At 46.4% G+C, this 27,123-nt stretch overlaps 1 long non-coding RNA gene across 2 annotated transcripts in view; it reads left to right on the top strand.

Moving 5' to 3' along the window:
- Positions 1-3,380: 3,380 nt before the first annotated feature.
- Positions 3,381-27,123, top strand: part of LOC112551184 — a 33,459-nt gene continuing 9,716 nt past the window's right edge. Inside the window, exons 1-4 of one of the 2 annotated variants that reach the window (XR_003095397.1) lie at positions 3,381-3,933; positions 4,914-5,074; positions 16,593-16,878; positions 20,348-21,925. This is a non-coding gene — a long non-coding RNA (uncharacterized LOC112551184). Of the gene's footprint in view, positions 3,934-4,913; positions 5,075-16,592; positions 16,879-20,347; positions 21,926-27,123 lie in introns of those variants that run through there. The other variant, XR_003095396.1, reaches the window with a different exon arrangement.

The raw sequence follows: 27,123 nt of genomic DNA, 5'->3' as shown, positions 1-27,123 counted from the left end.
CAGTCTGCTTCAGCGCAGCTCTCGCACCCCACTCTCACCTGCCAGGGAGTTGGTTCTAAAAGGCCCCAACAAGATACTCAACCACATCTGCAGCGTCTAACTGTGTAATAACTGAGTAATTTTACAAGGTAATTACAGGGTTATTTTTGCTCTCTAAAATAAAGACCTACCTCATAATTAAAAATAAAGAGAATGGCACTTCTAATTATCAGGCTTTAATTAGGCTGACAGATGCACACACGATGCTGCAAGGACTGTGTTCTTGATATTTGCTCTCATTCCTGCGCATACACCCATAGGAATGTTAACTCTTTCACTGCTGCAGAAGAAAGCAATGGTGCTGCTTTGACACACCTATGCTATGTTCCATTGTAATGCACCTTGCTGTGCATGAGAGAGCCATGCAAGATGTGCAGTTTTTCCCCATTTGCCGGGCAAAGAGCCTGCCAAGCCTCCCTGCTATGCTTGAGTACAAAGGGTCATTGTTAAAAGCAAACTGCTGTTGGATTATCCTGTGCACTTAATCCTAAGAACAACACTACCTTGCTCACGACTGTGCTTGAGCACTTCCAGGAGCGCAGTAAGTGCAACATAAGCAATATTAATCTTCTGTGAGTCTCTCACCTTTTTGCATCCAAAAGGGAAAACTGAGGTCACCTTATGTAAGGCCTGCGGTGCTGTGTGTGTCACAGCAGGCCACATCAAAGAGGCACGCCTTGCCTGGGAAATGGAAAGCGCTGATGTTTGAAGTGGCGCTTCAATCCTGAGAGACTTTATTCCACAGCCTTAGGCTGGCCCAGAGGGGTTTACCCAGGCCATGGACAGCCCCGGTGTCTCAGACTAGAGCAGCAGGCCACTTTTTTAAGTAACTTGAACATGGATCACTAAGGGTGTTTCTACACATGCCCCAGTGGTAGGGAGGCAGGCGAGAGCCTCTCTAAAGCACAGCAGCATCTTGTGTATCAGGCAGTGTCTTGTGTATTCAGTGTCCCACATTTCAAAATGACAGTGGGGGTGCTTTAACTAAAACTTGTAGAACGAGCTTTAGTTAAACGCCCCCACCACCGTTTTGAAGCATGGGGATGCTGATACATGAGACAGAGGCTGGCTGGAGCATGCTAATTAACACGCTCCAGCAGACTCAATCAAGTCTGCTCCAATGCGCTGTAATAACGCATCAGAGCAGCCTCCCCATACATTTACAGGTACCCTAAGTGCTTAAGCTGGAGTGGAGGCATATTTACGCTGGCCGTGTCTACAGGCTGACTGTGCAGTCGATACTGTGCAGTTGTTTAGTAAATGGCTGCACAGTAACTGACGCTGACGAACGGCTTTTTCATGACACTGACAGGATGGTAGCTCATGACTACTATGCAGTAGTGTCATGTCACGCTTCCTGCCATGTGACACTACTGCGCAGTAGCCACAGGCTACAGACGCAGCCACTGTCTATATTATCTTGATGATGAAGAGGTGAAAATACTGGCCCACTAAAGTCATGGGCAAAACTCCTATTTAATTCACTGAATCAAGGATTTCACCCAAGAACATTACACCACACCGTATTTCATCTAATTATAGGGAGGAGTCTGCTCTTAAGCATCCCTGGAAATTCTAATCTCAACTTTGATACCTGCTATGAACTGATCTGCATACTGCTGCCTGACATCTGATCTTAAGCCATCTAGCTTAGTAACTTGTACAAAGTGTAATTTTAAGATAGGAGCCATAAATAAGTGTGTTCCATCTCTTCACATTTTAATGGAAGATAATCATAGCCTGGTATCTCTTCATGCTTAAAATATTGCTGAAAATACACTTCTTTCTTCATACCAGAATCTGTTTGGGGTCCATGCTCCCTGGGGAGTTCAAGGGAAGTGTGTTATAAAGTGAACATATAATGGATTTATTCTAGTTAAGTGCCTAGGTGCAGGAGACTGTCTTCAGAGACAATGTCATAAAATTCACCTTCGTTTCACCAGTGCGTCAGAGGGCTGCTCGTGTCATAAATGGGACATAACATTTTCTTTAAAATCTCAGCCCTAGAGCTAATTAAAAATGAGGAAAAAATACTGGTACAGTTATAAGAGTGTAGAGGTTTTAGCTTTTAGCTGCTGTTTTGCATCTCTGATTCAGACCAGCTTTGTTTAGCTGAAAGTTTAACTGTTGTCTTCTGTTTAACCATAATCACCTGATCTCAGACCTTTCTTCCCTTTTCTCGACTTGGAAAAGAGTAAAAGGGTAGGGTACCTTCCTTTTTTGATAAGTCTTCTTTTTCTACTGGTCAGGAAGCTTCAGACATAGACACTAGATCCTTTACCAAAGGGACCCATCAGGAAGCACAGATGAGTGCAACTAACCCAGTTCAGCTCTGCTCAGGTTAGGCATAACTGCTGGAGTGTGGATCGGTGCACCTCAAAAGCAGCATGTTCCTTTGTCCTCTTATTATATGAAGGACTCTTCTGCAACTGTTGGTCCTACATTCCCAATACTGAATGAGTGAAAGGTCCAAAGAACCTGAAGAACAGACAAAGAGCAACCCCAGGGGTGACACTAGTTCTACTCCAAGCTTAGCAAAGGTTGGAAGGGCTGGAGAGAGGAGCAATGGTTTCCACCCACACCTCCCAAACTCCTCCCCAGCCTGGGCACCAGAAGAAACTCCTGAGCTAGGCCTCCTGTGTTGCACTATGCAGCTGGCTCGGCCAGTATCTGAAAAAGAGAGAGGCAGCTGGTTAATGACATCCAACTGGAATGACACAGAGAAAAGGAGAGTGGTGACAAGATTCTTCCAAATACACAGAAGACATTTATGAGATGAGCACTGAATTCCTGAAGGCATTTCAGTTTGAATAGCCAACCAATGGGTAGATTTTCCTTTGCACACGTACTTAGAAGTGTATATTGTTTTCCATTACTGACACGGCTGGGTGCCTCCCATCAATAAATGCAATCAATTGAAAATCAACAGAATGTAACAGAACCCCCCTGCTGACTTACACACAATCCCAGACTCTTATTCTAAAACCTGACAGCTCTAAATAACCTAGGCCAGATTCTCAGCTGATTTTTCACTGACAGAAGAGACAGTGTGTTACCTTGAAGCTAACCAAACTCAGATGATGCATTCTGCTCTATTTCTACTGCTTGTTTCATTCACTTGGATTAAGCTATGGGCTTCCAGACTGAACTGGAGCCTTTAGCCTTTCCCTTAGACTACTGATACAATTTATTTTCTCACCATATGCCTTTCCCCCTAAAAAACTAGCTGCTGGATATTGGAGCATTATATGTGAGAGATATGGTAAGAGCAGGTTCTGCCACTTACTGGGTGAAAATTAAAGTCAAATCTGCAACAAGCCACAGGAAGCAGGGTTGGCTACCTAGCTGCTGCAACTCAGTTACTTACTCCAAGGAAAGACCTTTTTTTCTTCATTCTGAGCATCAAAAACACAGTGTATTCTGGGATGTGGTACATGCAAGAACGTATGGTACCTTCAGAGAAGCAATGTAGTGTTGCCAATGGGATTTTGGCCAAGGCTGGAGTCAGTCTAGAGGATGCAAAGAAGCCCAGCCCTCCCTTGTACTTCAGTGATGCCTTGGGAAGACCCCCCTTTGATTAGCTACTTCTCTTACCTGCCTCCTAGGGTAGAGCAACCCTTCAAGGCTACTGTATGGAGGAAGACCTAGTTCTTCTCCCTCCACTCAGCAGCTCGGCAACATCCGCACTCGAGGAGGGACCTGAGGGAGCTCAGGGAAGCCATGTTCTTCCTCCCCTTTGAGCAATGAAAACGGCTTCTCCTTCCCCTTCAGCACCTGCCTTCGGAGGGCAGAAAACGTTAAGCCGCCTGGGACAACCTGGAAGGAGAAGGGCACCCCTCCTCATCTCCCCCCAAGCCTGCCAAAGCAGCATGAAGAGCCTCAGGAACAGCAGAGGTGAGGCTGCGAGGAAAGGATGAGGAGGGTGACCCCAGCTAGGGGGATGTGACAACGGGCAGATCTGACAGGGGCCTCGGGTGGACAGGATTGATTTGGGGGCTGAGGGCAGAAATAATTTCTGGGCAGGGCCAGGCAAAGGGGAAGGGTAAGAGCTCCTGCAGCAGAGGCCAAGGTGACTTTATTCAGTAAATCAGGGAGCGCTGGCAAAACTGATCATCACACGGATCTATAATGGTAATATAACCTTTTTGTAAAACAATTACTTCATGTTTTGGGGGTCAAGCTCCTGGTTTTTTAACCTCTGGAGCTGACAAGATGCAGTCCTACCAGGAGGCATTTCTCCGCTCAACATAGAGGCTGGGCCTCCTCTGATAAGCCTGGGCATTCACCCTTCTTTGGGCCAGTTGCTTTGCCCCACAAAGCTGCTCCTCAGACCAGTTTGAAAGTAACACGTGGGAAGCGGAGCTGGCTTCTCTGCAGGTCCCCACTCATACCAGAGAGAGCACGTAACCCACAGAACGCCCTTCCTGCCCATCCCTGGATGCTGCGCTCATCCCTCAGACAAGGCTGTCTACCTTTACCTGCTGTGAAGCGCCCGTCGGTCATACAGAGCATGCCTTTCATGTTCTATTGTAAATGCTGTGAAGGGCAACGCCTGTAATTACTGTGCTTGCACACCCAGCCCAGCTTTAGTAAGATAAACTTCTGTATCTACCTTCAAACTAAATATCTGGAGGTGGGGGACAAGATAGATGTTTTATCCCCAGGAGTGTGTGGTTATTTTTACATAAACTGTCCACAAAAGGGCAACTCACATGTAAACTATCCACAGAGCTGAAAAAGAAAGCGTGTTGTAACAATATGGTCAAGTTTTTCCAGCCCAGCTGGTTGTCAAGAAAGGCTCAGGCCCAAGTGTGCCTTGACGTGCCTTGAATTAGTCCTGCACAGTGTTCAACTTCCCTCTCTCTGTTTCTCAGTTTGCCACAAGGCCTCAGGAGAACTAACGGAATGACACTACGGGCGGTTATGAAGCTGGTGTGCAATGAGCGGCTTGGAAGGGATGTACGTGACTTGCTCATCTCGCTAAACTCGGCCTCTTGCTAGTGATTTCAGCAGGAGCAGAAGCAGATCCTGAGAGGTCAGTGCCACCTCTCGCTGTCAGCCTCTCTGTCAAAATCTTCCACTCTCCTTTGTGAGTCAGCCAGTCATGAGAATGGTATATTCACTGACAAAGCACTGGTAAGAGAGCTAAAGTTGCTCAGTGGTATCTTGTGCTTTTCTGGAGCAATGTGCTCAGCAAAACGCCAGCTTCTGAAAAGCAGGAGTTAAAGAGCGAAGGTACTTCTAAGGAAAGCTTATGAAAAGCAGGAAGTCAGAAGAAGGCACACTTCATGTCATGTAGCTAGGGACCTACCGAATTTAGGGCAGTTGCCCCCTGATTTTGTGGTCCCAGCATAGCATGAGGTGCTATTTATGCGTTGGAGTGTGGCAGGCCCTGTCCTCACACCTCTGATTGGTGAAGGGGCCTCAGAAGTCCTGCCCCTCCCCAGAGATTGACAAACAGATGGCCATCTGTCGATCTCTGGGAAGAGGCAGGACAGCCAGGGCCCCTTAGCCAATCAGAGGTATGGGGAGAGGGGTGAAGCGCTCCACCACAAAAATCCACACACCCCCCCTCTTTGTTGCCCTCTCTCCCTTCCCCATGCTTCAGGATGCCAGGGCTTTGCACCTTTTTCTGTTTGAAGCTCCCTTTTCTGGGGGTGGGGTCCCTGCTTGCTGGTCATTTTTGCACCTTTTCACGGTCTCCATACTTTTTAATGGGGACTGGGCTTCTTTGCAGGAGACCTACCAATTTTGTGGTTTCCATGAAAATCACAAAATCACAGTTTTGGTAGGTCCCTACATATAGCCCTTCCAACCCAGTCAACTCTTTCAACTCCAGCCAGCATCTAACCCCCACCCCACAAATCCTCTCTCTCATGGAAGACAGAGTGAGGGGTCCAGGCCACCCAAAAATGACAGGGCAGCCCCAGGTGCCAGCTCACCTGGGGCAAGGGAGATCCTGGTGTACATGGAAGGTAAAATATGAGGCTGATTGGCCCCTTAATACAACTCACTCCCTCTGTTCTCTAACTCCATGTCTTTCCCTTTCATCCTGACCCCTTTCCCTGGATTGAACACTCCAAACCTCTCTGCTACCAACCCCATTTCCCTCCCCACCCCCCGGCTCCTAATCCCCCCCTCAGCTCTTCCCCTATTCTCCCAAATTCCTCTCCCTCAGCACTGCTTCTACCCTACACCCTCATTGTTCTAAGCCTATTTTCCCTGGTGATAAACCCTATTTAAAAAGATCTAAAAATGTTAGGTGCACCTCTTGTTCAAGGGCTGTGTATCAGGAACCACTTAACCTTAAGAACACTCAGTTCCATTATTCAGGAAGCAAGATTATATTATCCTGTCTTTTATCTTCCTACTGGTTAGTCAATACTAAATGATTGATCAGTACTAGTGCTCTGCTGCCAGGTAGAAAAGTACAGGCCCAACAGTCTCTCTCCTATGCCAGTGCTGCATGCATAATTTATTAGCATTCAGAAAATAGTTAAGAGTCTCTCCTAAATTAGCAGAGCACACTACCCCAAGCAGAGTGTAGCAGCTTGCCTACAGATCTTTCTCTGACATCTCTCAAGGATGATTGGGTTCAAATTTACACATCAGGGTGAAACAGGTCCAGTGGCCAAGGCACACTCTTATGATGGCTGTTCAGCACATCTCATCTTAGAGAATCAAACTCTTTCTTTAACGCAGTGGTTCTCAATATGTGGACAATAAGATAGATATGAGTCAGCAATGTGCCCTTGTTGCCAAGAAGGCTAACAGCATACTGGGCTGCATTATTAGGAGCATTGCCAGCAGATTGGGGGAAATAATTATTCCCCCCTATTCTGCACTGGTGAGGCCTCATCTGGAGTACTGTGTCCAGTTTTCAGCCCCCCACTACAGAAAGGATGTGGACAAGTTGGAGAGAGACCTTCAGAGAGCAATGAAAATGGTTTGGGAGCTGGGGCACATGACTTATGAGGAGAAGCTGAGGGAACTGGGCTTATCTAGTTTGGAGAAGAGAAGATTGAGGGGGGTTGATAGCAGCTTTCAACTACTTGAAGTGGGGTTCCAAAGAGGATGGAGATAGACTGTTCTCAGTGGTGGCAGAACAAGGAGTAATGGTCTCAAGTTGCAACAAGGTTAGTTTAGGTTGGATATTAGGAAAACATTTCTCACTAGGAGGGTGGTGAAGCACTGGAACAAGTTACCTAGAGAAGTGGTGAAATCTCCATCCTTGGAGGTTTGTAAGGCCCGTCTTGACAAAGCCCGGCCTGGGATGACCTAGTTGGGGATGGTCTTGCTTTGAGCAAGGGGTTGGACTAGATGACCTCTTGAGATCCTTTCCAATCCTAACTTCCTATGATTCTATGATTTTTTAACTTGAGGCACCCCTCCAAAATTGTTGTGAATTGAGTGGCACCCAGTTTCAAAAACTAATTTATATATTACAGTACTTACCTCCTTGCAGAGGGACCTTGCAGTGAGGGGTCGGGGATCAGCCACAGTGACAAGCCTGAGCTTATCCGCTTAGCTTATCTGCTTATCTCCTCACACCTTGTGGCAGCCTTCAAAGGATCTGGCATCACCCAGGGTGCCACAGCTCCCTAGTTAAGAGTCATTGTTCCAATGAGCTTTTCAATACTCCTTCCTCAAAGAGGCCATGGGTATCGTGGTCTAGCTGAGATAAACATAGAGTAGCTGAGATCTCCTGAGGGGACACTGAAACCCAAACAAACATCTTTTTTTCAAAAAGTTTTTAAAACATGTTAGAAGAGTACCATATTTTCTCACATACAGTGCACTCCGGAAAATAATCCACACCTTGTTTTTGAAAGGCAATATGAAGAAAAACATATTTTTCGGGAGTTATGACTGCATAGATCAGAGAAAAAAGTGTAATCATCAGCTGACTCACCCTCCCCTTCCTGCTTAACTAAAGCTCAAACCCTAGCTGATGGTGAAGATTGGTCTCCATGGTTGGATCAAGAATTTTGAAAAGAGCCAAAGAGTCTCCAAGGCTATGAAATAAGAGAAGAGATACCAATAGCAGCTAGCAGACAGCAAAATTGCCCCAAGGTGGATTAGCTTGATTAGTGAAACATCAGGAACATTAAAAGGATAGATAATGTTAACACCTCTGGAGTAAAGAAGAATGAGCCATTAAGTCAATTGACTCTCCCAGCTGCTTGAATAATAACAGCTGTTGCACTGTGGAGCAGGAATTAAGCATGGTGTTTCTATCTTGGTCAGAAAATCAGCTGCCCTCATTAATACACACACCCCAGTTTTGGGGGGCTGATTTGGCAGAAAAGGTGTGTGTGTTGTATACAAGAAAATACCCCGCATGTGCACACGCACGCATGTGTATGTACACTGAATTTTACAGTATTTTTTATGGAATCCCTAGCTTAAATTACACCAAACTTGGACTGCTGTCATTTCTCTTCCACCTTCTTATCTGGTACTCTGTTTAACTGAAAACATTGTTCAACTATAAGTACGAGTAAGCTGGAACTCCCCTGTCATACAATTTCTTCATCTTCGCCTCTGTATAAGGAGCCACCTCCTAGTCACCAGGAGATACCAGGCTGTCTACTTTGTCTAGCGTGCTAACTTTGTTAGTTATTTCTTGTTCTTTACATCTATAAACACATGGCTGGTATTCAGCAAGCAAATAAAGGACTAGAAACGATGACAGAAAAGAACTAGAGATTAGCATGTAGTCTTTAAAAATATCTATGTGGGTTTCATGATCCCATTACAGGGTTTCTATGGTGAGGTATTGGTTTGTGTGTTGTAAGTGGAAATGTTACCTATCTCCCCTACCTATCTAAGTAGAAGGATGATCAAACCTCTCAGCAACTTCTATCTCCACAAAGTTACTCCAGATTTTCTTAATAGGCTGTTATGGCCATGGAATGCTCTGTCCCATTGCCCAGTGTGGGGTAGATGAAAGGTGGGTAATTGACTTCCCACTGGATTTGGTCCACCTATGCCAAGGCCTGATTTTGGCTCATCTGCTTCCACACTGGTTCCTGTCCAAACCTTAACTGTGGTCAAATACAGAGTTCAACCACTAGATGGAGTATTCCTCTAATTGTTTAAAATCTGGCCTCTGGCCACCTTTAGAAGACACAACAGTAAAAGATCTACTGATCCATGAAGTGTCAAAAGAATTAAGGATGAGAGCATGCAACTCCTAACTTCCCACTGGAAGTTAACTCACCTGAGTTTTCTGACTCTTGTAGCTTTAAATCTGTAATGTCCCTTGATGTGCCTGGTACAGGTAGGGACTGATCAGAAAAAAAAAAACGGTTGGAACCTTTCCAACCAGAGTTTGGTTCATTCCACTATATTGATAAATACCAGAAATAAAGTTGACACCTAGAAGGTCTGACATCTCCAAATTCTGGAGCGTTGGCATCTGGTGTTTTAGTTTGGCTCCTATTTAGCTTCTGTCTATGGACAGATTGTAGCTGTTTGGACTGATACAATTTGGTAGTGCACAGAAGAATTTGGCGGCTTTGCAGGTGGAAGGGGTCACAGGTTTGGCTATGTGAGAAGGAGATGGGGGGGGTTTACCAGTGGATGGAAAGTGAAAACCACCATGCAATTAGGGTTTGTCAGAATGTGGGTGTTGTGAACGGGTTGCTTGTTTGTCCCAGGTGGGCTGGCAAGGAAGACATGTCCTTGCCAAAGATGTGACTTTGACTGTCAATCTATGTTAAGGAATTAAGACTGGGAATTGGAAGTGCTGTGAAGTTCTATTTTGTTCTAGACAAAAATAGGAGGAAGACAAGTACAGAGAATAAAGTTCAGAGCATGCAGGGCAGTGATATCATGTGCAGTCAAACCTTTCTATGTCTTAATGCAGGGGTTTTCAACCTCTTTTAGTCTAAGTACCCCTGATGGCCAGACACCGAAAGGGGGGTGGGGGTAGCGCACAGCCGAACACCAAGTGGGGGGGTGCCAAGTGGGGTGTCACAGGGACAGCAGGCGGGAGGGCAGGAACAGAGTGCTGCCGCCTCCCAGGAGCAGGGCCAGGGTGGGGCAAGGCAGGGAAGCTCACTGGGCTGGGTTGAGGGCAGCAATGCCCCGCTGTGGGGAGGGGAAACTCACTGGGCTGGTGTGTGGTGGTGGTGGCGGCTGCTACATGCGAGCTTCTCCGCTGTGCAGAGGGGCACTGCTGCCTTTGCTCCACCTTCGTCCTGCTCCTAGGAGGCAGCAGCACTCCGTCCCTGCCTGTACCCCCTAGGACCGGTCCAAGTAGCCCCAGGGGTATGCATACCCCTGGTTGACAACCCCTGTCTTAACGTACAGTAAACAATTTCAGGTTCCTGCAGCCACCTGTCTGGTATGAGACAGAACGTGGCAAAAGGGCGCTAAGAAGAATTTTACAAACTTATCTACAATCTTCACTTTATGTTTGGTCAGCAAATTATCTCGGGGCTGCAGATGCCCACATGCACATGCATGTACATGAATAAACACAGGCATATGTCCATGCACACGTCCACATACACAATCCCCAGGATAAAACCTGAAGCATAAATTAAAGCAGGGCAGACCAAGTGGCAGCCCACAGGCTACAAGTGGGTTAAATAACAGGACATGCCACAGCCACTGTATTGGCACAATTCAGGAACCCAAGGGTGAATGCTGTCGCCCCCTAGCCTGCTGCCAAATTCAGGGGATTTTGGTCACAGTTGATGACCCAAATTGGTAGCAGGCAAAAATGGAAGGCAAGCAGCGGTGGCATTCATCCTCTGGGTTCTGGAACTGTGCCATTGCAGTAGCTCCAACAAGCCACTGCCCTGCCGCTGGACATAGGTTGTCCAGCCCTTGGCCCCATACTCCAGATCTGGCCCGTGGAGGCAATTGAGTTTGAAAGCCCTGTGTAACAGGGAACCCTAGCCCTGTTACTAGAAGGCAGGTTGAGGGTTCAGAAAGACCCCAGACAAAGGAGAAGAGATTTGGGGGGGGAGGTCTAACAGGAAACCCTAGCCCTGTCACCAGAAGACAAGTCCACCCCTTAAAGGCCAGAACTTTCTGGGCACAAAATGTTGGTAAGGAGGGGGTTAAATACTGAGCCTTGCCAGCTGGTCAGCTGACTGGAAGGGGCAGGCCAAGACTATAAAAACCCTGGGGAGAGCAGCAGTAAAGGCTGCCAGCTAAAGGGAAGGAGTGCATCCTAGAGCTCCATGAGAGGCTTGGTGAGTGTTCCAAAGGCTGGAAGAGGGGACCATGGTAGTCCTGAGAGACAGCAGCCGCCTCAGAAGCTGATGGTGGGGAGCCAAAGCACAAACCTGGTGTAAATGTAAGCTGGCATGTGCCTTTCTTGGATCACATTTTTTTTTTTTTAGTGGCTGTTATTGCCCATGGATGGGACTGTCAATATTTCTTTTGGTTATTGAATACCCAGTGGTTTGGGTGAGGCTACTAGGGGAAGGAGGAGGCCTCATTTGGGGGCCCACCACAGAATAGGGACCCTGGTGCCAGCAAGGGTGTGGCTTTTGGGGGTACATAGCACCTGGTGCCAGAGGGGGTACAGGATTTTGGGGTGCACTGACCCTGGTGCCAGAAGGCATGACCTTAAAGAGCTGGGGTGGCCTGGTGCACCTGACATGCAATTCTAATCTCTTTTGGTGGGATTAAGTAAGTCCATTTTCTGGCCTTGAACCTCCACCACCACCCTGGCTGTGGGGCTGGTGGCTAGACCTCTAGGCCAGGGAGTCTGGGCTCTAGATTGGAGCAGGAAAGAGGATTAGAGCCTCAGAGTCAAACCCTGTTTGGTGGGTTTAGATAGGGAGGCCTAGGTAGGGAGAAGATGGGGTTGAGGCCTGTGGAGGCAAAAGATCCCAACATACAAAATACAATAGGCAGTCTCCTGCTTTCAAGAACATCATCATGACAATTTCCATCAAGATGTGGCAGGCGAGTAAAGAGCAGGACACAAGAAACCTTAAAGGGGACTCCAAGGGTGCCCCACGTTGGGTGCAGATAGCAGGGAAGGTGGTGCTGGGGAAAGCAACCTGTTACACCCTGATTAGAGAATTATGGGGAGCAGGAGAGACTGGATGCATAATGGAAAGCAAGCCCCAGCTTAAACTGTGATTTACTTGTTTCCTCTGCTTAAGATAAACTTTGATCAGGTGCTGACTGAAATAGTAGCAGAGATGGACTAAGAGGTGAACTCCAGATCCAAACTGCCTGAATTTATTTCTCTCAGGCTCTAGAATGTTCAGATCTAAAATCAAAGATTTGGAAAACTAGGATCAGCAGCAAATTTCAAATCCAGCTCAAAAGTTTTCTAAGATGTTAGGGTTTCAGGTTGTGTGGCTCAAGTCCACCTGTCAGTTAGATGAACACTTTTAGGAGTAGAGTGATTTCTGACTCAAGAAGCAGGTTAGCCCCGGGCTCTACAGTGAACTTTGTGTGACTTGGACAAGTTACTGAGGGCCTGAGTTTCGGAGGCATTGCACCCAAACTTCATTTGCCTTCAGCAGACGTGACGGGTGTTCAACACATCTAAGGAATCGGGGCCTGTGGCCTGTGAAGACCTCAGTTCCCAAGATTCTGAATCCCAATATCAGTTCCTGTAACCTGTGCATGAGCAAACCACTATGGAAAAGGATCCTGGAGCTGAAGAAGAGTTGTTAAACCAACATATTGCATTATGTGGCCAGGATATAAATCTGTTTGATGCTACAGAATTATTTAAATCTTCTTTGGGAAGTACCTCATTCTCTCTTGAATTCTATCAGATTGTAGTGATATATTGACTCCTGTTACATTTTTATAGAGCTTTATTACACGGATTGCAAATGAGGGGTTGCAAGTCTAAATGGGACATGACATTTACAAGTGGGGTCACAAATGCCACAGAAATCCTATTGAAGGAATGCTGAAAGTGGGTTTGTGAATTGTGTGGAAATGGGAGTTATGGACCTAGGAGGATGGGGGCAGTCTGCCTTATTGATTTCATCCCTGTTCAGTTAAAGGACTTTTCCTTTAACATGTGGATGAAATGCCTAATTCTGTAAGGTAATCTGGCACCAGTCCAGCAAAACAAGTATGTGCTTAGTACTACACATGGGGGTAATCCCAGAGAAGTCAGTAAAGTTTCCTCTGCCCCTTGCAAAATCAGACCTTACATGTCCTATGAAAAGACAGGCATGGGATTGCTGCTGTCCTCAGCCATGGTTCTTCCTACCTAATGCAGAAAGTGATGAGTCACAGCCAAAGCAGCTGACTATTAATTCACGTCTCAATTTAAATAGTGAATTTCACTGCAAACCTCTTAACTCACCAGAATACCTGCCTTGCTGTTTCCCTTATTTCTACAGAAAAGTGAAGCACCTCAGGAAAAAATAAATAAAAAAAACAAATGCTCTGTTTCTTATTAATACAGGAAAATGATGACAAAGCAAGAGATATTTGTGGCAAAAATAAGGCTTGCATAGCAAAACAGCAAGCTTGTTATCTCATCAATATGGTGCAGACAGAGGGGGAATTATAAATAGCAGCAGTAGTAATGCTTGGGAGTTGCTGCTTGGCAGTGCTGCTGCTGGCCATTTATTTCTGGCTTTAGTTCAAGCTGATGTAGAAAGGGTAAGGATCAAAGCAGCTAGAGACGGAAACTGCCCATTAGCTCACTGATTCCTTTCTTCTGCTGGGGCATGACACAGTCCTCGCACGGAGGAGCCATGAGATATAAAACTGACACCCAAACCTACTCAATTGGCTACCAAAGGGCAGGGAAGTTTGCAGCTTCCTTCCTTTCTCCATTCCACAGTCTGACACCCAGGGGATTTTGTGCGAGCAAATGCAATTTTAATGCTGAAAATAATTGGAAAAAGCAAAGGGCAGAGCTGGTACATGGGGGAGGTTGATTATTTTTAATCGGATGTATTGCGAATTAAGGCTGGAGTGTGTAATACAGCGGTTCTCAGCATTTCAATACCATAACCCATGTTACAGTAGGGGAAAAAATGCCCTGTAGCCATAACAGGAGTGTGTTGGGTCTCAGTCAATCCAGACCTGCTTGTCACCTGGCTGGGAATCTGGTGTATAGTTTATTCAATTCATGAGGCAGATTTTGTTTTAATACTCAACACTTCAGGGGTCAGTAGCCAAGAAAAATGGAGTGGACGCTGTGCAGTAGCATGTTCTTGTTTTTTGCTGGGAGGGAGGGTAAAAGTGCAACCAAGTCTGTTGTGCCTTGACTGTTTGAGACTCAAGGAACAGGGATGCTCACTGGCCTTGGGAGTTAGCCATTCTCTTCCCATCCTAGAGTTTCAAGGGTTGTCAATGTACATCGATTTCCTTTCTGAACTTAGACTGGCTAACATCTGAGACCCATATGCAGTGCTTCGTTTCTCCCCCTTTCTGCTCTAGGAGGGCTTGTCTGCACCAAGAGATGAGGACCTGATCACTGAGATCAAAGATCCTTTAGAGTTAGAGCTCTTAGGGTTATATAGTGATCATGGGGTACTTTTTTTTTCTGTTATAAAATGGGATCATGGTATCCAAGCTCAATGAAAGGAGCACATCCCATTGGCTTCAGTGAGCTGGTCCTTGGATGCTAAGTGAGCAGTGCCATAAGTGCTCTGTCTCACCAACTCTGTGTTCATGAAGTGAATTAACAGCGATGCTCAGAATGAAAGACCATACTGCACTAGCTGATTATCTTTGTCAAGAAAATAGGAGATACCTCTGTGAAGTAGGATTTAAGGGATAGCACCACCTGCAGTTTCATGATGTATTATCCTTTTCATGACTATGCTGAAGTAGATTGAGTGGGTACAACATTGGCTTGATGTGGGATGCAGGACGTTCTGCACCAAATAAAGAACCAAGATTGCCCTACCTGGGAACCAGAAACTGCTTCGTTCTCATTTTGGTTCTGATGCTCATTCCCTTAACATCTCTACCTCAGTTTCCCCACCTTTAAAATGGGAACACTAAAACAACCTACTTCATAGGAGCGCAGACAGGATTCACGGGGTAACATCTGAGAAGAAAAATAATTTGTGAATGAATAATGTGCATGATCACTGTTGCTTTACCTATAAGAGACTAGGACAATGCCATGCAAAAACCTGGAAAAGAGTACTTAACTTCAGAACCACCTCGGGTATGCAGAATCCCCAGCAAGGCCAAAATACCAGGGGAGGCCATCACAGCAACTGAAAGGTTCTGAATGACCTTTCAGTTACAAGATGATAGATCTGACAGGAAGCCAAGAAAAATCTTCTCCAAGAACAAAAAATTACTTTGCAGTCTATTCAAACAGGTTTTTTGTTTGTTTGTTTTTTAAATCTAACTTGCTGCACAGTAAAGCTTTGGGTGGGGTCTTCCAGAACATCTCCCAAAGAGGAAAAAAACAAGGATGATGACAGTAGAGAAGAAATGTCCAGATGCCCACAAAACTGGCAACAAAAAGCTGCATAGTAAGAAGGGACCATTTAACAAAAAACAAAGCTTGCTGGAAGAATCACTTTTTATCTGCAATTGGACCTGAAAGTATGTGGAATCAAACCCATATTATGTCCAAAGCTCTGTACCAGCAACTAGTCAGTCTTCATGACACCACTGTGGGACTGACACCAGCACACAGGCTTGAGAATTCCAAAAGTGGCAACACTTCAGTCTGTTCACTTTGCTGTTCCCTCCTGTGCATTTCCTTCACAGGTCCAAGGGATGTGGCTGCTCTCTGGTGGCAGCAGGGAATCTTTGCAGCCACAATACTACTGATCCTTCAAAGTTTGCAGCATTACCATATATGTATGAGATTTGTCTGATTCTTTGGTAAAATTGTAGCACTAAAAAAAGAGAGAGTGTGTTACTTTGGTACATGGAAGATGAGAGAGAGAGGCTTGCGGACTGGATGCTGCAATGGTCGATATATAGGTCTGTCATATATGTACAATGGACAATACTTCAGAATAAAATGGAGAACCAAACTCAGTGATAACCCTGAAGTATCTGTTGGATTTGGCCTGCTTGTTTTCATGCTAGCTAATACATCAGAGAGAACTGAGGTTACCACATAATGGAAACATGGATTTGTCAATAAACAGAAATGGATATTTGCAATGAATTATTAAGTTTGCTCTACCAAGAACTCTTGAGTAACTTGCTTCACAAGAGAGATGCCATATTAGTAGGGGTGGTAGATATTTTAGCTAGAAACACACACTTGTCCTCCTAGTGATAACTGTGTTGAAGCTGTGTGTTTTGTATTTCAAGACAGCGTCCTTTTTTTTTAAGGCTCCTAGAGATGCCTAGAAATCACTACCCATGCTCAGATTTCCTCAGGCCCTTGCCTGCCTTGGTTCATGCCGTGGGGATGGTAGTCATTTGCATAGAGCTGGCTATAGCCCATCTGGGGATTCCTGTACCTCAGAAGAATTTCTCTGTCGGACAACTTGCTTCCCTGCTTTGAGCTGCTGACAATGAGCAAAGGAGGTAAAGTCAAAGGGCAGGAAGGAACTAGCTGTTGGTCTTTCTAAATCACTGTGTTGCTTCTGATGACCAAAAATCTTCTCTAACAGGAAGGAAGTTGTGCAGATGAGTAAGGGGAAAGAAGAGAGCAACAAGGAGAAGGAGGAGCATGCAGGAACTGCCATCTTGGATCAGATCTGTGATCCATCTAATCTACTGTCTTGCTGCTGCTCCAAGAGAGTTTCTTCCCAGCAGTGAGGGGTTTTTGCCCCGAGGCATGAGTGTTTACAGTCTTTCCATCCAGATGAGCCAATTGCCTAACACTTCAAAATACTGACATGAGTAGGAGTTGATGGAGTTTGGCTTAGGATCAAAGAAGTGGAAACAGAGGATGAGGTAAAGTAAAGAGGGACAGCAATGAGATAATGAGTATGGAGGCAACAAGGGAAAAGATCATAGAGTGATGGATGACTGCCAGGGGTATGAAATTAAAGCATAATGATGGATGCAGATTTTAGAGGCTGGAAGGAGAAGTCCACAAGGACTGATCTCTTTTGGTGCTTGTTGCAGTGCGGAGTACCCTGACAAGTTAGGCCAGGGTGGCAAGATCCCAAGAGGCAACCCTGGTGGTAACCAGGGACTGGGTGCAGTCAGTCCACCCCAGGCACCATGTCCACACCGGTTCATAAGCTTATGCTGGCTATGGATTGATCAGCGTGCTAGGGTGGATGTCATAGGAGTGCACCTGACGCTGGCAGAGGAAGAGAGAGTCCCAGAACAGCAGCAGAGGGAGGGTGGAGCCCAGTTGCAGGATTGTCTCAGTAGGGGCAAAGCGAGCAGAGCAGGGCAAAGCAAAGCAGAAGTCCAGCCATAGAGGCCTGAACCCCCCCGCAAAAAAGAGTGAGCAGCACGGGAAGTCCCAGAGAGATGCTGCCTCACTCAGCAAGACAAATGGTGGATGGGTCATTTTCGACCTGGAGGGATGTGGGCAGTAGGGTCCCCCAGTGCTCAGTCCTTGGACCCGCGCTGTTCAAAATCTTCATCAGTGACTTGGATGAGGGGGTAAAAAGTACCCTGTTCAAATTTGCTGATGACACTAAAATGTGGGGGGATGTGGGCACGCTAGAAGGGAGGAATAGGCTGCAATCGGACCTAGACAGGTTACAGGGGTGGGCGGATGAGAACAGGATGGGTTTCAACACTGACAAGTGCAAGGTGCTACACCTGGGGAGGAAGAACCAGCAGCATACCTACAGGCTGGGGAACTCCCTTCTTGTCAGTGCAGAGGCAGAAAAGGATCTTGGGATCATTATGATGCCAAAATGAACATGGGCCGACAGTGTGGGGACGTGGTCAGGAAGGCCAACCACACCTTGTCATGCATCCACAGATGCATCTTGAGCAGGTCCAAGGAGGTGATCCTCCCCCTCTATGCGGCACTGGTCAGGCTGCAGTTGGAGTACTGCGTCCAGTTTTGGGCGCCGCACTTCAGGAGGGATGTGAACAGCATGGAGAGGGTTCAGAGGAGGGCCACCCGCATGATCAGGGTGCAGCAGGGCAGGCCCTACAAGGAGGGGCTAAGGGACCTGAACCTGTTCAGTCTCCACAAGAGAAGGCTGAGGGGGGATCTAGTGGCCATTTACAAACTAGTCAGAGGGGACCAGCAGGCATTGGGGGAGTTCCTGTTCCCCCGAGCACTACCAGGAGTGACTAGAAATAACAGTCACAAGCTGGCAGAGGGTAGATTCAGACTAGATGTCAGGAGGCGCTACTTCACTGTCAGGGCGGCTAGGATCTGGAACCAACTTCCAAGCCAAGTGGTGCTGGCTCCTACCCTGAGGGTCTTTAAGAGGAGGTTAGATGAACACCTTACTGGGGTTGTTTGACCCCAGTACTTTTTCCTGCCATGGCAGGGGGGTGGACTTGATGATCTGCTCAGGTCCCTTCCAACCCTATCAACTATGAAACAACAGAAGTGGCAACTGTGACTGCTTTCCAGCAGGAGTTCCAGGGGCACCTGCTTTTCCCCCCCCCTCCCCGCACCCCCGTGAGCAACAAGAAAAGAGAAAGAGCACATTATTTTTGAGTTAGACATTCCTTTTGTTTGAGGTAGTAATGCCAGACTGGCCCACCAGTCATGAGCACTGAAGGATAAAAAAACTGTTGGAGGCAAAAGCATTAAGCCTGGACTGGAAATGGGCTGGTAAACAATCATAGGACTGATGTAAAGGGGACATGATTTACTGGAGGACCTCGGGGCCAGTGAAAGGACTCAAGACCCTGGGCACCCTGCACATAGCTCAAGTATGGACTGCCTGGTCAGAAGGCCCCATAGATAAGGCAAATAAAGGATGGTGGCAGTGCCACAACTGATGAGGAGTGTGATCACCCAAAGTTGACAGAACCGTTTGCCTCCTGGCTGGTGACTTAAGCCGAAGCTGAAAGACTCTTTAACCTACTGAGACTACAAGTTGTGAACAAACACAGCCAGCTGAGCAAACCACTGGCTGCATTATCCTTCTACCAGACAACCGGCAGCCTAACTAAGATTTGGTTGGTGCATAGATGGGATGTAAGGGGAGGAGGAGCCCCGAGGACCAGCAACTTGAGATACTCATAGTTTCATGGTAGCTAGGGTCAGGAGGGTCCTGAACAGATCATCTAGCCTGCCCCCCTGCCACAGGCAGGAATGAATGCTAGGTTCACAAGACCCCAGACAGGTGATCATCCAACCTCCTCTTGACTCTGCCCAAGGTAGGGGCAAGGACCACTTCCCTGGGAAGTTGGTTCCAGATTTTGGCCACCCTAACTGTAAAATATTGCCTTCTGATCTCTAACCTAAACCTAATCTCCATCAGCTTATGACCATTGTTCCTCGTCACCCCAGGTGGTGCTGGGGAGAAAAGGGCTCTTCCTATTTGCTGTTGATTTTCCCCACCCCCCTCCCGATGAGCTTGTAGGCAGCCACCAGGTTCCCCCTCAGCCCCTTCTTACTGAGGTTGAACAGGTTCAGGTCCTTCAGTCTCTCCTCATAGGGCCTGTCCTGCTGCCCTCTCACCAAGCGGGTACCCCTCCTATGAACCCTCTCTAGGCTGGCCACATCCCCTTTGAAGTGCGGCGCCCAGTACTGGACGCAGTACTCCAACTGTGGCCTGACCAAAGTCGCATAGAGGGGGAGTATCACCTCTCTGGACCGGCTTGAGATGCACCTTTGGATGCATGACAAGGTATGGCTGGCCTTGCTGGCTGCGGTCTGGCATTGGCGGCTCATGTTCATCTTGGAGTCAATAATGACTCCAAGATCCCTTTCTGCCTCTGTGCTTTCAAGACGGGAACTCCCCAGCCTGTATGTATGCTGTGGATTCCTTCTCCCAAGGGGCAGCACCCTGCATTTGTCTACTTTGAACCCCATCCTATTCTTGTCTGCCCACTTTTGTAGTCTGTCTAAATCTATTTGCAGCTTCTCTCTCCCTTCAAGTGTGTCCACCTCGCCCCACATCTTAATGTCATCAGCAAACTTGGACAGAGTGTTTTCCACCCCCTCGTCCAAGTCGCTGATGAAGATGTTAAACAGTGTGGGCCCGAGGACCGAGCCCTGGGGTACCCCACTGCTCACATCTCACCAGGTTGAGTACAACCCATCCACCACTACTCTCTGGGTGCGCCCCATCAACCAATTTTTTTTACCCATCCATCTGTGCAGGCATCAATGCCACAGTCACTTAATTTATTGATGAGGATGGGGTGAGAGATGGTGTCAAAGGCCTTCTTAAAGTCTAGAAAGACTATGTCCACAGGAACACCATCATCCGACACTCATGAGAGCAATCATAAATAACCAAGGATTCTCCTTTTCTCCTAAAAGATCAAGACGTGGAAGGAAAATTGGAGGGTTTGCCCTAGGAGTGAAAGGAAGTCAAGCTGTCTGGCCCTAAGAATGGGCACTCGACAGATGGGAGTGCCTGGTCCCAGTGACAAAACCAAGTTGAGCACTGCCATCCACAGTGCTATGTGATATGCAAGCTCCCCCAAACGGGGACATGAAGACCATAACCTCAACTGGTCTCCACCCACATAGCTACAGGAACAAGCCAGCCACAGTGAGGCAAGCAACCTTTGTGAGAGAGCACAGTAGATGTCTTCCCATGGCATCCTCAGGAGCACCAGCAGGCATTGGAGAACTAAGCAGCACACTTGGGCATTGCAGTTCTGCCCAGGGATGCAGAAAGCACCGGAGGCTTTTTTTTGTTCAAATGCAGGCAGCATTCCTCTGCCTGACTCGCAGGTTCTACTTCACTGCTGGCATCCTGGTATAACTGCTTCTGAGACAAACGCATCTACCCTTCCGGACAGACTATTTCCCTGTTCTGGGAGTTGGGCTGTCGATATGTCAAACCAAAGACACTGCATCTTTGAAGAAACTGATTGTCAGCTTGCCTGATGAAAAATGACAGAACTGTCATCACTAGTTAGGTGGTCATGTTGGGTCATCTTAGACCCAGGAGGTGCCTTTGCTCCAGACCTTTATAGTTCCTTGTGTTCCATTATGGCCTTAGAAATGTTTAGCGCACACAGCCTCAGTGGTTGTATAGGTGGTGTCTCTGCAGACAGACAAATATACTTTCAGAGACCTGTGGGTTTTTTTTCTGTCATTAGCTGGATTTAGAGACAAATTGCAAATGTGAAATCTTTTGCTTTCATGTACTCTGTGGAAAGAACAAAGATTGAACGAGATAGGCAGGAAACTCAGAGGGGTGCTGAGCTGGTTGACAGGACAGGATGATTAGAAGTCTGGTGCACAGTAGAGATAAATCACTTCAAGTAATAAACAAACAAGGATTAGAAAAGCCTTCATCAGTAAAAACTGAGCTGGTTTCTGAATAGTTTTGCTCAGATTAGTGACATGAGATTCTATCAATCAGAATACAAAGAGAGGGTGAAGATAGCACATAGCACTACATGAAGAATAAAGACACACAGGTAATTAGCCAGCATACAGTATTTTGTGGATTAGTAATGTGTTAGGACACCAGAGTTCCTACTGGGACTCTTTTTGGGGAGTAAAGCACTGGATTGGTTTTAGGTTTAGTTTTCTCATTTTCACCTTTGATCTCTGTATGACTGAATTTATTGAGGACATTCAGGATCCACTGCTTTGAAAAACAGTTTTGCTCATGTTTTGTGCCTTGGTCTAGTTTCCTAGGGCCAGGGGAACCTACAAGGGGGGAAAAAAAAGCTGTCTCTGTCCCCTCTTCCTTCCCAAGAATTTCTCCCAACTTTTGTGGAGATTTGTTCCCAGATTGCATTTGATTTTTTTTTTTTTTCTTCAATCCTCGGGTTTTGTGTTAACCCAATGTGTTTTGTCAATGTGTTTTGTGTTTTCAATGTGAAAAACACATTGTGTTAGGCCTGCTGTGGACTTATGCGTTCTAGTAGTAAAATGTGCAAGAGCTAAGGGTGTGATTTTTTTTTTTTTTTTTTTCCCCCCCTTTTTAAAAAAAAAAAAAAAAGCTTCTGTAACAGGTTTCTGTGAGTAAGTATTGTGGACACAACTGTACCAAGCATGTGTAGACAGCTTAGTGCTCCCAGGGAGTACTGCTCTTCAGCCCCCTCAGCCCATTTATCCAACCTGGAAATAAGGCAGTGAAGTGTCCTTAATGGCTGCTTTCAAGAGCTCCATTTTTGTTACACCTGAGAGGTTCTGGTGGAAACCCCAAAGGGGTCTTCACCTTCTCATTTTAGGAGTTTGGTACATGCAAATGGAAGTCAGTAGGCAGCATACACCTAAGAGCAGAGTACCCTGGGCACAAAGGGGAGGCAGTGTAGACATATCCTTGGACTGGTATAATTATTCCCCCTTTCTTTTCATACAAAGGGACTTATCTGTTATAACTACTGGTACACTTGAAGCAGGACACTTTTTATCTGTAGACAAGTCCTTAGAAAACATTAACTACAGACTTTAGCTAGCACAGTAATAACAGTGACTTTACCTCCAATATGAAGGAGGACAGCCAGGTTTAGAAGCTCACTAGCTGCTTGTAAGTAACTCTCTCAGGGTGCATCTACATAAGACATCTACTGTGTGGTACACTAATTAGCTGTGCAGTAAATGTCTCAGCATCTACACGTACACCCCTATTAGGCTTGAGTAAACTAATTTACTCCACAGCACCGCACATATAGATGCTGAAGGGGCTGGCTAAGGCATGAGGATGCTTCAGTGAAGGGACTACCTGCTGGCTAGCCCCACAATAAAGCTCCCTCATGGCCCAGCCAGTCCCTCCACAGCACATTGAGCAGAGCAGAGCAGACCCAGGTTGGTAGACTGACCCCCCCAGGATTCCCTGCCAGCCAGGGCTGCGCTGCCTTGGCTTCACATGCTGTGCATGAATAAACTGCAGAGTTTATTGCTCTGGAGTTGATTGCTCCCAGGCTCACATTCAAACGGCACACCTGAGAGCAATTAACTGTGGAACAAAAAGTTCCAGTTTATTCACAAGCCATAATTCCACATGTAGATGTGCCCTTAGTTTGGCAAATAACACTTACATTGCTGTGGAATGTGACACCTGTCATCTGCGCCCCAACAGGGCAAACCACCACCAGATACAGCCCTCGGAGCTAGAAGATTTACATGGACTAAACGCTCTGCTCCATTTTATAAGGCAAAATGTGGGAGTATTAATGTTCAGAGTTGTGATGGTGACTATATTCTTGGGACAACAAAATGAACCAAACCAAGTCAGATGTATGTATATGGTTATCACATTCCTGTCGGCATCCTTCCTTCTCTTGCCCCCAAGAGAGGTTGTTGTTCCCAAGGGCTCCTTTAAGCCCAAATACTCAAAGGTACAGTACCCCAGTATTGCTGCACTCTGGCCCTCCTTCTCTGGGGTTTGACAGGTAAAAAGGTATTAGGGATGTTCAGAGCTTGCCCACTGATCAGGACACAATGGAAAGAGAGGGACACTCACCTACTTCAAGAATCTTACTTTGGGGACTCCAGGAGTTTGGCTTAGAACTATGGTTCTGAGTAGCTTCTTAGTTGCAGGGCCACATCAGTTGTCAGACAGCTTTGCAAATGCCAGCTGGATGGTTGTAGAGTCGGGCAACTGTTTTGAGAACATCAGCAGTTCCCCACTAGTGGCTTCAAGTGTCTAAAGAGGCAGGTAGGCATCTAATTATTCTTGTAGAGCGGGACTTTATAGTGCTTACAAATGGGGAAGAACCACCTGCAAAGGTGACCATGAGGAAGTAATGTTTAGTTCTCTAAAATCAGTAGAGCTCTGGTTGAGGCCTTTAATTAAAAAAAAAAAAAAAAAAAAAAAGGGGCGGGGGGGGGACCCTCGAAAGAAGAGCACAGCCTTTGTTGCTGGCATCGGCACCAAACAGAAGAGTTACATAAACATGACTGGCTTTGTACACTTTAAATTGTGCTGGCTAACATGTTTTCTAACACAATACATTCTCCCAGCCTAGACAAGGCCATTGTGGTGGTGATACTATTCTGTTCTAATGCTGCACCCATCACCACAGTATCTGGGTGCATCTTTTGTCCATGCTGCAAAGTTTGACAATCTGATGCATAATAACTGTTCAAACAGAACCTGTGTCTCAGAAATCCGTATAGCTCCTGTTTCCAAGCTTTCTCCATGTATGGCATTAGGTTTTGTTGTTGTTTTTATTTTTTTTTCTGGGTGTTGTGTTTTTTTTTTTTTTTTGAGTGCCAGGGGCTAATAAAAAATTATTGTCTGTGATAGAAACCCTGATATGAGGCAAATCTGCAAAATCTCAACAAAGGAATGATGGCTCACATGCAGAGATGACTTACAAGATAGAACAGTGTTGGTCACATGGTGGTATAACCTTTGGTGCAAATGAACGTGTTAATTATGTGATAAATTGTAACATGCTACACATTCAATCAATTTGTGGTGATATAAGATGGCAAACCAGCCACAAAGATGTTCTATTTAATGTATGGCACTAATTTAAATGTGCAGCATGTTAAGCCTTGCCCTGCAGATTGCATGTGGGGCTGCAGAGCAAAGCTTTTAGAAGTACTGGCATACAGGAAGTCAGTGGACTCCTCCTATATCTGGTATATTTTGTGCCTTACCCTACAGGCTGCAGGGCAAGGCTGTAAACATTCCAGTACAGGGGTACTCCATTGGCTCCCCACACATTGGCACCTTTAAAAGTCCCACCATGCAGCTCCCTGATGCCATGCTTCATAGTATGGCTTTAAAGGTCTGGCATGTAATGGGATCTGATTAATCTTATCCTAGATCCCAAAAATTGCAGGTCCTGCCATGCATATCTGTCATGGCAGGATGCATGATTTTGGGGATCCAAGATAAAATTAGATCCCAATTGTGCAACTAAATTGGCATCTGCCAGCAGCCAGAGGAGAACCAGAAGAAGTCTCGGGCACTGTGTAAACTAGTGGTGCATGATCAATAATGAAGCATACGCAGTAGCTAAGCTTTCTCATGAGGCTGAGTCGTTCACTGGCACTCTGGGGCTGACACGCTTTTAATGGCTACTATCTAGTTACGATCTGGTACTGCGCCAGCTCCAAAAAAGATACAGCCAAAACTCCAGGAAAGTTTTATAGGAATCCCTTTTAGCTTGATTCAAAGTGAAGTTCTTCTCCTGATATCTCCTAAATACCATCTGCAGTGATTTGTCATTAGCCTCCCATGTCCTCTCACATATTGTGATGTCACCTCTGGAGATCGTTTTTCCTGCAGGGATCCCTATGCAACAGCCTTCATCATGCTTGGGAAAACTTTAGCAGCAGAACAGATGCTGACATTGGTTTCCTGCTGTATGCAGGGTTCAAAGTACCATGTTTTCCCACATACAATGCACTCCAGAACATAATACACACCTTGTTTTTTGAAAGACAACATGAAGTAAAAAAGCTCAAACCCTGGCTCCTGCTGAAGACTGGTTTCTCTGGGTGGATCAATAATTTTGAGGAGCTAAAGAGTCTCCAAGGCCATAAAATAGGAGAAAAGAGACCAGGAACAGCTAATAGACAGCAAAATTGTCCTAAAATGGATTAGCTTGATTAGTGGAATATCAAGACCATTAAAAAGGGGAGACAATTGTTAACACCTGTATAGTAAAGAGGTGAGCCATTAAGTCAATTGACTCCCTCAGCTGACTGAATAGAAATGGCACACCTGCTGCACCACGGAGAAGAAATCAAATCAGGTTGCTTCTGTCCTAGGCAGAAAATCAGCTTCCTGCTTAATCCTTGCACCCCAATCTGGGGGAACTGACTTTTCTGGGGAAAGGTGTGTATTATATATGAGAAAACATTGGAAACATAGTGCAGCTAAGATATTTATTCTTAAGGACAAGGATTTTTTCCCCATCAGCCACTCATCTTGTATTAAAATAACAGAATCATAGAAAATTAGGATTGGAAGGGACCTCAGATGGTCATCTAGTCCAACCCCCTGCTCAAAGCAGGACCGTCCCCAACCACATGACCCCAACCAAGGCTTTGTCTAGTTGGGTCTTAAAAACCTCAAAGGATGGAGGTTCCTCCAAGAATGGAGATTCCAGAACTTTTCTGGGTAACCTGTTCCAGTGTTTTACTACTCTCCTAGTGAGAGAGTTTTTCCTAATACCTAACCTAAACTTTCTTTGCTGCAACTTGAGACTCCTTGTTCTGTCATCTGCCACCACTGAGAACAGTTTAGCTCCATCCTCCTTGGAACCACCTTCAGGTAGTAGAAGGCTGCTATTAAATCTGCCCCCCTCAGTCTTCTCCAGACTAAATAAGCCCAGTTCCTTCAGCTTCTCTTCATAAGTCATATCCCACAGTCCTCTCACCATTGTTTGTTACCCTCCACAGGACTCTCTCCAATTTCTCCACATCCGTCCTGTAGGGGGGAGGGCCACAACTGGACACAGTATTCCACATGTGGCCTCACCAGTGCTGAACAGAGGGGAATAATCATTTCCCTGGAACTGCTGGCAACACTCCTACCAGTACAGTCCAGTATTCCATTAGCCTTTTTTTTTTTTTTTTAAACAAAGAAAGGCACACTGTTGGCCCATATTCAGCTTATTGTCCACTGTAACCCTCAGGCCCTCTTCTACAAGATGCTGCCCAGCCAGTCAGCCCCCAGCCTGTACCGGTGCATGGTGTGCGGGCCGGGAGCGTTCTGGGCCCTTTTTCGCGCCGTGCGGGCTGTGGCCAGCAGCCTGGGCACGCTGGGTCAGAGAGAACAGGCGACACACTGGAATTAGGCACGGACGCGTAATGGTTGATTCAAGATTGTTTACTTACACCGAAGATGGTCGCGGTGTAGGCTGGACAGTTTCCCAGGCACAGCTCCGCTTAAATCCTCGTTTGAGGACTCGGACAACACTCAGATCACTCCCACGGAGTTGTCGAGGCTTCGTGGATCCTTTTGCACGCAGGGAGAGGGATACATCGAGGATTGCAATCGGTGACGGGGAGAGGCTAGAGGCTGATCAGACCCCTGTTGCCTGCTTGAAATGCACTGGGTCCAATAGGCTCCGCAGCGCTTAGAGATCTTCACACAGCGTGAAGTCTCCTCCTCCTGGTGTTTGTGGAGTCCTCCAACTTGGGCGGAAACCACTCAAGCCTTTTAT

The sequence above is a fragment of the Alligator sinensis genome, unplaced genomic scaffold (genome assembly GCF_000455745.1).
Source record: "Alligator sinensis unplaced genomic scaffold, ASM45574v1 scaffold974_2, whole genome shotgun sequence".
NCBI classification, from domain to species: domain Eukaryota; kingdom Metazoa; phylum Chordata; order Crocodylia; family Alligatoridae; genus Alligator; species Alligator sinensis.
The sequence above is the reverse complement of the archived record's forward strand: the minus strand, read 5'-3'. Positions and strand labels throughout refer to the sequence as shown.